The sequence below is a fragment of the Dioscorea cayenensis genome, chromosome 9 (assembly GCF_009730915.1).
Source record: "Dioscorea cayenensis subsp. rotundata cultivar TDr96_F1 chromosome 9, TDr96_F1_v2_PseudoChromosome.rev07_lg8_w22 25.fasta, whole genome shotgun sequence".
In the NCBI taxonomy this organism is placed as follows: Eukaryota; Viridiplantae; Streptophyta; class Magnoliopsida; order Dioscoreales; family Dioscoreaceae; genus Dioscorea; species Dioscorea cayenensis.
The window spans coordinates 14108078-14114993 of NC_052479.1; the positions used below are offsets into that span (position 1 = coordinate 14108078).

At 36.5% G+C, this 6916-nt stretch overlaps 1 non-coding gene across 1 annotated transcript; it reads right to left on the bottom strand.

Moving 5' to 3' along the window:
• Positions 1–5725: 5725 nt before the first annotated feature.
• On the bottom strand, positions 5726–5836 carry LOC120269676. The gene has a single exon (XR_005539318.1). It is a non-coding gene; the product is annotated as a small nucleolar RNA R71 (small nucleolar RNA).
• Between the last annotated feature and the right edge of the window lie 1080 nt (positions 5837–6916).

The following is a 6916-nucleotide window of genomic DNA, read 5'->3' on the forward strand; positions in this document are numbered from 1 at the left end:
TTAAATACATCCTGTGATATTTGATTTTCTTTTCCAAAATTGTTAATGTAGTTTTGTTTATTATTTGGTATTATGGAGTGTATTTGACATGGTAGACATTAATTCAAATGATAAAGTAAGTTTGAAGTACTTGTCTAGCGATTACCATTGTATTGATCAGATTATTAAGCAAATAGAGCTTCCCATAAATTTTGCTGTGTCCAACTGAAGCTAATCAGGTAATTGAAAGATTTCAAACATCATCAGGTAATTGTTTGAAATCTTTCAGCAGCCCATATATTACTCTCATTAATTACTCTTGTGGTAGTTTGGATGAAAATTTTCAGATGTGCAGCTAGTTTTGAGGCGGTGGTGGTTGACTGCTTATTATGTTAAACATGAACCTAAGAAAGTCGGGTTGATGGGTCTATATCACTATTTTCTCTCTTTATAAAACCATCTTGATAGAGGCTGAGTAGGTCATAGCTTGTCATGTCAGATTATTCAATTTGCTGCGCTTGAGAAAAAAACATTGAGGTTTCTGTCATTAAATGGAAGCTTGTGTCTAAATTGGCAGGCGAGGGATTTCCAATTGAAGGGGTTCAATCTTAGGAATTGAGGTGGATGTCAAATGGAGCTGAGATATCACACTGTCAAGGTGATATTCTTTTCATCCACTAGGTTTTCCTTTTTGTGGACCCAAGATGCTACCGTTGACAACCTGATTTTGTTATCACTTCTTTTAATTTAGTGTCATATGCTTTATCATATGATTGATGAGATTTTCTATTAAACATAGGTGGTCTTGGCAACTAAAACAGAGTAATTTGGTGAAGACATTTTGGGCTAAAGTAGGAGAATATCTGGAAGATTTCAAACATCATTAGGTAATTGTTGAAATTAGTCATATTGAAAAGAGTCACACCTAAGAAATATGAATGAGTAACAGAACCTCGTTGATGGGGACTTTGGCCATGTACTTCTAAGATGTCTTGGACAAGTCTTGCCAAAACAATATTTCTTTGATTGTTGAATTAATCGATTTGTTGTGCTACACTCAAAAGAATACTCATCAGCCACTAATTAAGTTTGATGACTTCGTCAAATTTAAACTTAGATTTTTCCTTATCCTTTTGATGAAGAATGTTGTTCCCTACTATTTTGCACGGTCATGTTGTACAAATATCATTGATACACATATTTGATGTGCTAGATTCTAGGCTATAGCATGGGTTATGAAGCCAAATGCTGAAATTGGACGTCTCAGAAGTTTGTGGAAAAATAGACATCTTCTTTAGATGGCTTTATCTGCCCCAGTATTCTGATTTTGCTTCTATTGAATAGAAGTGGCAATGCATGTTTGCATGCGACTGAATGTTTTCCTTTCATCATTGATGCATGACATGGTTGGTGAGAAGTGAGGAATGCACCTTTAGCTACACTTCAATCAGATTGTATTGATGGACCTGGAGTAAGTTTGGGTCTTATTTGATAGTTTATATTCTGGATAAATCTTTCTGCTGAACAGAATTTAGTTCAGGCCCCTATGCATGCCAGAAACTTTTATGGTTATTATGCTCTGGTTAATGGTAGGACGTTTAAAGAAACTGCAATATAATTGATAAGTACAGATTGACCTAAAGGATTTTGAAGAGCATAGTCATTCCTAATGTATCATGCTTTTTGTACTTGGTCAAAGACTGGGTGTTAATCACCTACAAAGGCATTTCTTCCATCATTTCTACTTTCATCTCTTCCACTGCTCCCCCCTTTGATAGCTTGTGAGCATTATTTCGTGTAATCTGTTAAGCACCAGCAAGAGTGTGTTTTTAGTTTTATAGCGTTTAACTGTATCATTTTTTCCTTTTTTTTGTAGACAAAGAAAAACATGTGGAGATTAAAGTTGAAGGGTATCAAGATGGTCCAATCTGACCATGTTGCAAACAATGCAAGTGGATGTGATGCTGGTGCTACAAAATTTGCTCCATCACCTGACATTACTCCACATAGCTCGATTCCATTAGTCAATATTGATTCTACAAGGTCTGCTCCATTACCTAACGTTACTCCACATAGCTCAACTCCATCTTCATCGGATGATTCAAACCTTAATGATGAAATTGCAATCAATAACACATGCACAAGATTAGATAATCTCCACCCAATAAATGAAGGCAGTGATTTAAATTCAGGTAATTCATGGTCTTCAACTACAATAAAAAATCACTGTATTTGGATGCACTAATAACTTATGATATGTATATATATTATTATAGTTGATAATAAAGGACAACAAAGAAAAAGAGGTCAAACTACTATAAAAGAGTTATGGACATTACCTCCTTAAGAAAGGATTTTAGTGAGTTCTAATCAATTAGGACAACCAATTGGACCCGAAGCACAATTATTGGCTGCATTTCTAGGTATGCTTGCTCGATCGGGTCAACATATTGGTCTCCAATATGAGAGTTGGCATAAAGTACCAAAGACATTGAAAGATGAACTATTTAAATTTATTGAGGTAAATTCATTTAACTGAATTGTTCAAATGTATATTATGCTTATAGATATGCAAGCATAGGTTATACTAATCCAAATGGTTTATAATGTTTTCATATAGTTACGATTTTCCCTTGAAATTTCAAGAGAGTATGTGCTCAAATCTTTGGGGAAGAAATGGAGGGATTATAAGCATGATTTGAGAACAAAACATTTCAAATGAGAACATGGTCTACAAGCAAACAAGGACAAAACATCCAAGTGCTACTGTTCAATGGAAATGGGAACAATTAGTTGACTTTTGGTATTCAAAAGAAAAGGAGAGGTTCGAGTAAATATTTTGCTTATTTCAATGAAATTATCTTATCTTTGTCATTTATAATTTAAAATGCATGTCGTATGTAGGATTCAGAAAAACTTGGGGTTGCTAGTAGAAAGCAACAAAAATATACACACACTTGTGGATCAAAGAGTTCGCGAGAAAGGAAAAAAGAAATGGCATGTAACTATAAACTTTTTATGTTTGTCATTCAAACTAATTTTGTGTTCAATTACTTGTAGGAGGTTAGCACAGGAAGAAAAGTAGGTCGCATAAACTTTTTAGAGCAACCCATACGAAGAAGGATGGGTTTCACATGAATGCGGAAACCGAACAAATTATGGTAATACCCTATGTTTTTAGTGTTCTTTAATCAATTTACAATTTGTTTTAAAGTATATTATTTCTTTTAAAAATTGTTTGTTGATATAGGAATCGGCAAATGAGAAGTTAGTTGGATGCCAAACAATCGATGAGGATATGCAAATGGTTGAGAGTGAAATTTTGACACAAATTATTGGAAAAGAACGATGTGGCTGAGTGAGAGGGGTTGGGTTGGGTTAGGTCCAACACCTAAAAGCTATTATGGAGGCTTGACAACCCGAAAGTCTACCAACTCAAACATTCAATCAAGTGAACTTGTTGACCGACTTCATCAAATGGAACAAGAAATGCAAAAAATGAAAGACGAGCGTATGCAAGAACAAGCTTAAGTAGAACAACAAAATACTCAATACAATGCTCTACTTACCTTTCTATAAAATCAGTTTCCTGGTGTTTCTATTCTCGGAATTAACAATATTGGTTCATCCTCACATTCGCAGGTATTATAACATTGCACAAATTATTTTGGTTATGCCTAGGTTCATCTTCTAATGATTTTATTTTATTTACAGGATAACCCTTATGCAGATCCTTAATTAATGGTGTTGGTGATGCTTGGAGGTCTTTAGTCATTTATATATATGTCATGCTATGACTTTATGTGGAACAAGAACAAGAATAACAGACATTGATATTAGTTATTTTGGTGTTTATGAAACTTATTGTCTTATGTTTGGAATCTCTAAAATGTGACTTGTTGTTGGAATTAATGTGGATTAATATTAGAAATCATCAACTATTGTATATGTTTAATGGTTTGTGTGTGTTGCACTTACAAATTGCATTATTAACCTCATGCATTTAGCTAATAATCATACATTTTTCCTAGCCTTCATAATGATTTTCCTTCTCTTTTTGTACAAACTACTCTCTTTAGTTGTTTTAATTGTAGAACGCTAAAATTGGCTGAGAAACCTGGAGACTGTGAAGATACACAACTCGTCTGTGGTCTGCGAGAAGTGCTTGTGGTCTGTAAAGTGACTGGGGCCTAGCTTCCATCTTTGGCTATAAAAGGACCAGAAAATGGGCTTTAGGGTAAAAAAGAAAGCAAGGAGGAAAAGGGCTGGTGGCTAGAAAGATAGAAAAGAAGATCTGAAGACTGGAAGGAGGCTGAAGGAGGAAAAGAGAGCTGAAGATTGGAGAACACACTCCTGTAGACATCATAGGGAGTTTTTCAGCCTTGTTGTGCTGCTTTTTGTGAAACATATATTCTTTCTAGTTGTCTTTGTGACTGAGATGATGTGTGTGTGAAACTTTACTTAGGTTTGGTATTAACCCAAGGTGCTATGTGTGTGATGTGTTGATACTTTATGTATGGATCTCTTATGTTTAATGGTAGATTTCTTGAGTTAATTTCTGATTTATGTACACAGATTGTGATTGTGAAAGCATTGCTTGCTATCTTAGAGATCTAGGTTAACTGAAAGGATAACTTGGGTCTTGGAACCTCATTAATCACCCTGAACCTGCTGAAAGGTAGTTCTTGAGGGCTTATTACTTAATCATTGTATTTATTCAGGTTTTGAGAAGGGTTCATCTACCACGAAAGTAGGAGGTAGCCTTGATCAAGCCCAGCTTGTTATCTCTTGAAAGAGAGTGACAAGTAGCTTAGGATTAATGCCCTTCAAGAGATCTACCCAAATCTAGTCTAGATCTAACACATCATTTATGTTAAACCTTGTGGTGAGTTCCCAAACCTAAGTCTATTTTAACCTGAAGCGTAATCCATAGCCCTATGTTCCTCTCGGCCTTGATTGTGTTTTATTCCCTCCTTGTTATTTCCAATCCCTACCTTTTTAATTGTCTAGATAACCCTTTGTTGCAATAGGTTGGTAATCATACTTGGTCCTCGTGGGATCGATACTTATTTACTACTTGGCAAAACCGTGCGCTTGAGGTTGTGCAACAAGTTCTTGGCGCCGTTGCCGGGGACCATATTGTTGATATTAATTGATTTGCAACCTGGTTAGACTAGGCATTTTATTCTCTGTTTTTCCCAATTAGTCCAATTCACTTAACTTGTTTTGTTTCTTTGCAAGTTAATTCTCATTCTATGCAAAGAAATCAAAGTCTTGGAAGTCTCTTGGAACCAGATCTAGAATTTGAGAAGGATTTCTGGCTTCAATATCAAAGGAAAGAAAAGCTTAAAGAGTCCTCACAAGCATCAAACATGGAAGATAACAGTAAAACTTTGAGAGATTTTGCAGCCCCGAGTGCCCAAGGATTGCAATCCAGCATTGCAAGACCACCTGTTGAAGCAAACAATTTTCAGTTACAGCCAGCACTTATGTCATTAATTCAGCAAAATCAGTTTGGAGGATCACCAGTAGAAGATCCACACCTGCATCTCTCTGTTTTCCTTGAATACTACGACACTGTTAAGCTCAATGGAGTCCCACAAGATGCAGTTAAACTCAGACTTTTTCCTTTCTCATTACAGGACAAGGCTCAAGCTTGGTTACACTCATTACCTGAAGGCTCTATCAAAACATGGGATCAATTGCTCCAAATTTTCCTTTCTAAATATTTCCCGCCAAGCAAAATAGCCCAGTTGCGGAACCAGATCACTGGTTTTTATCAAAAGGATGGTGAATCATTGTATGAGGCTTGGGACAGATTCAAGGAGCTTATGAGACTATGCCCACACCATGGCTTGGAGAAATGGCTAGTTGTTCAAACATTCTACAGTGGATTAAACTATAACTCTCTCATTTCGGTTGATGTTGCATCAGGAGGAGCTTTGATGAACAAAAAAGTGGATGACGCTTATAATTTGATTGAAGACATGGCTCTCAACCACTGCCAATGGGCAAGTGAAAGAAACACAACTCCAAAACCTGCAGGAAGATATGAGGTGGAGGCCTTAAACCTAATTGCAGCCAAGGTGGATGCTCTAACTCAAAAATTTGACAAACTGAATGCAAATGCTCCAACTATCGCCAATGTCACATGTGAAATCTACGGTTCTATAGGACACTTAGCTACAAACTGTCAGTTGATCGCAGCCCCATCTTCAGAACCATCCATGGAGCAAATGAATTATCTAAACAACTTCAGCCAGAGACCTGTCAATGATCCATTCTCTAACACTTACAACCCTGGTTGGCAAAATCATCCTAATTTTTCTTACAAGAACAATCAACCTCATTTTGAGCAAAATTTCAGCTCTAATGTTCCTAGACAACCACCATGATTCCAGAAGAGAATTTCCAATCCATAACCTGTGCAGAAATCAAATTTAGAGGCTTTGCTAGAGAACTTTGTTGCAACACAAGCCAAGCAAAATGAAGAGTTCAAGCAACAAGGTCAAGTCATGAATGAAGCAATTCGGCAGCTTACTTCCAAGGTTGATTCCTTGGCTACCCACAACAAAATGCTGGAAAATTAGATTGCTCAACAAGCTAGTTCTTCATCCAGACCCCCAGGGATATTTCCAGGAAAACCAGAAATTAATCCAAGTGAGCATTGCAAAGCTATAACTCTAAGGAGTGGAAAACAATTGGAAGATCCCAAGTCAAAACAAGCTGAAAATGAAAACATTGGGGTGAGTCCAGCTGAAAAAAATAATACACAACAGCAAATGGCTGAAGAAAATAGTGGAGATGCAGAGATAGTTGATGAGGCACCAAGATACACACCCCCAAAACCTTACGTGCCACCAGTGTCATTTCCACAAAGACTAGCCAAGGCCAAGTTGGACAAGCAATTTGGAAAGTTTTTAGAAGTTCTTAAGAA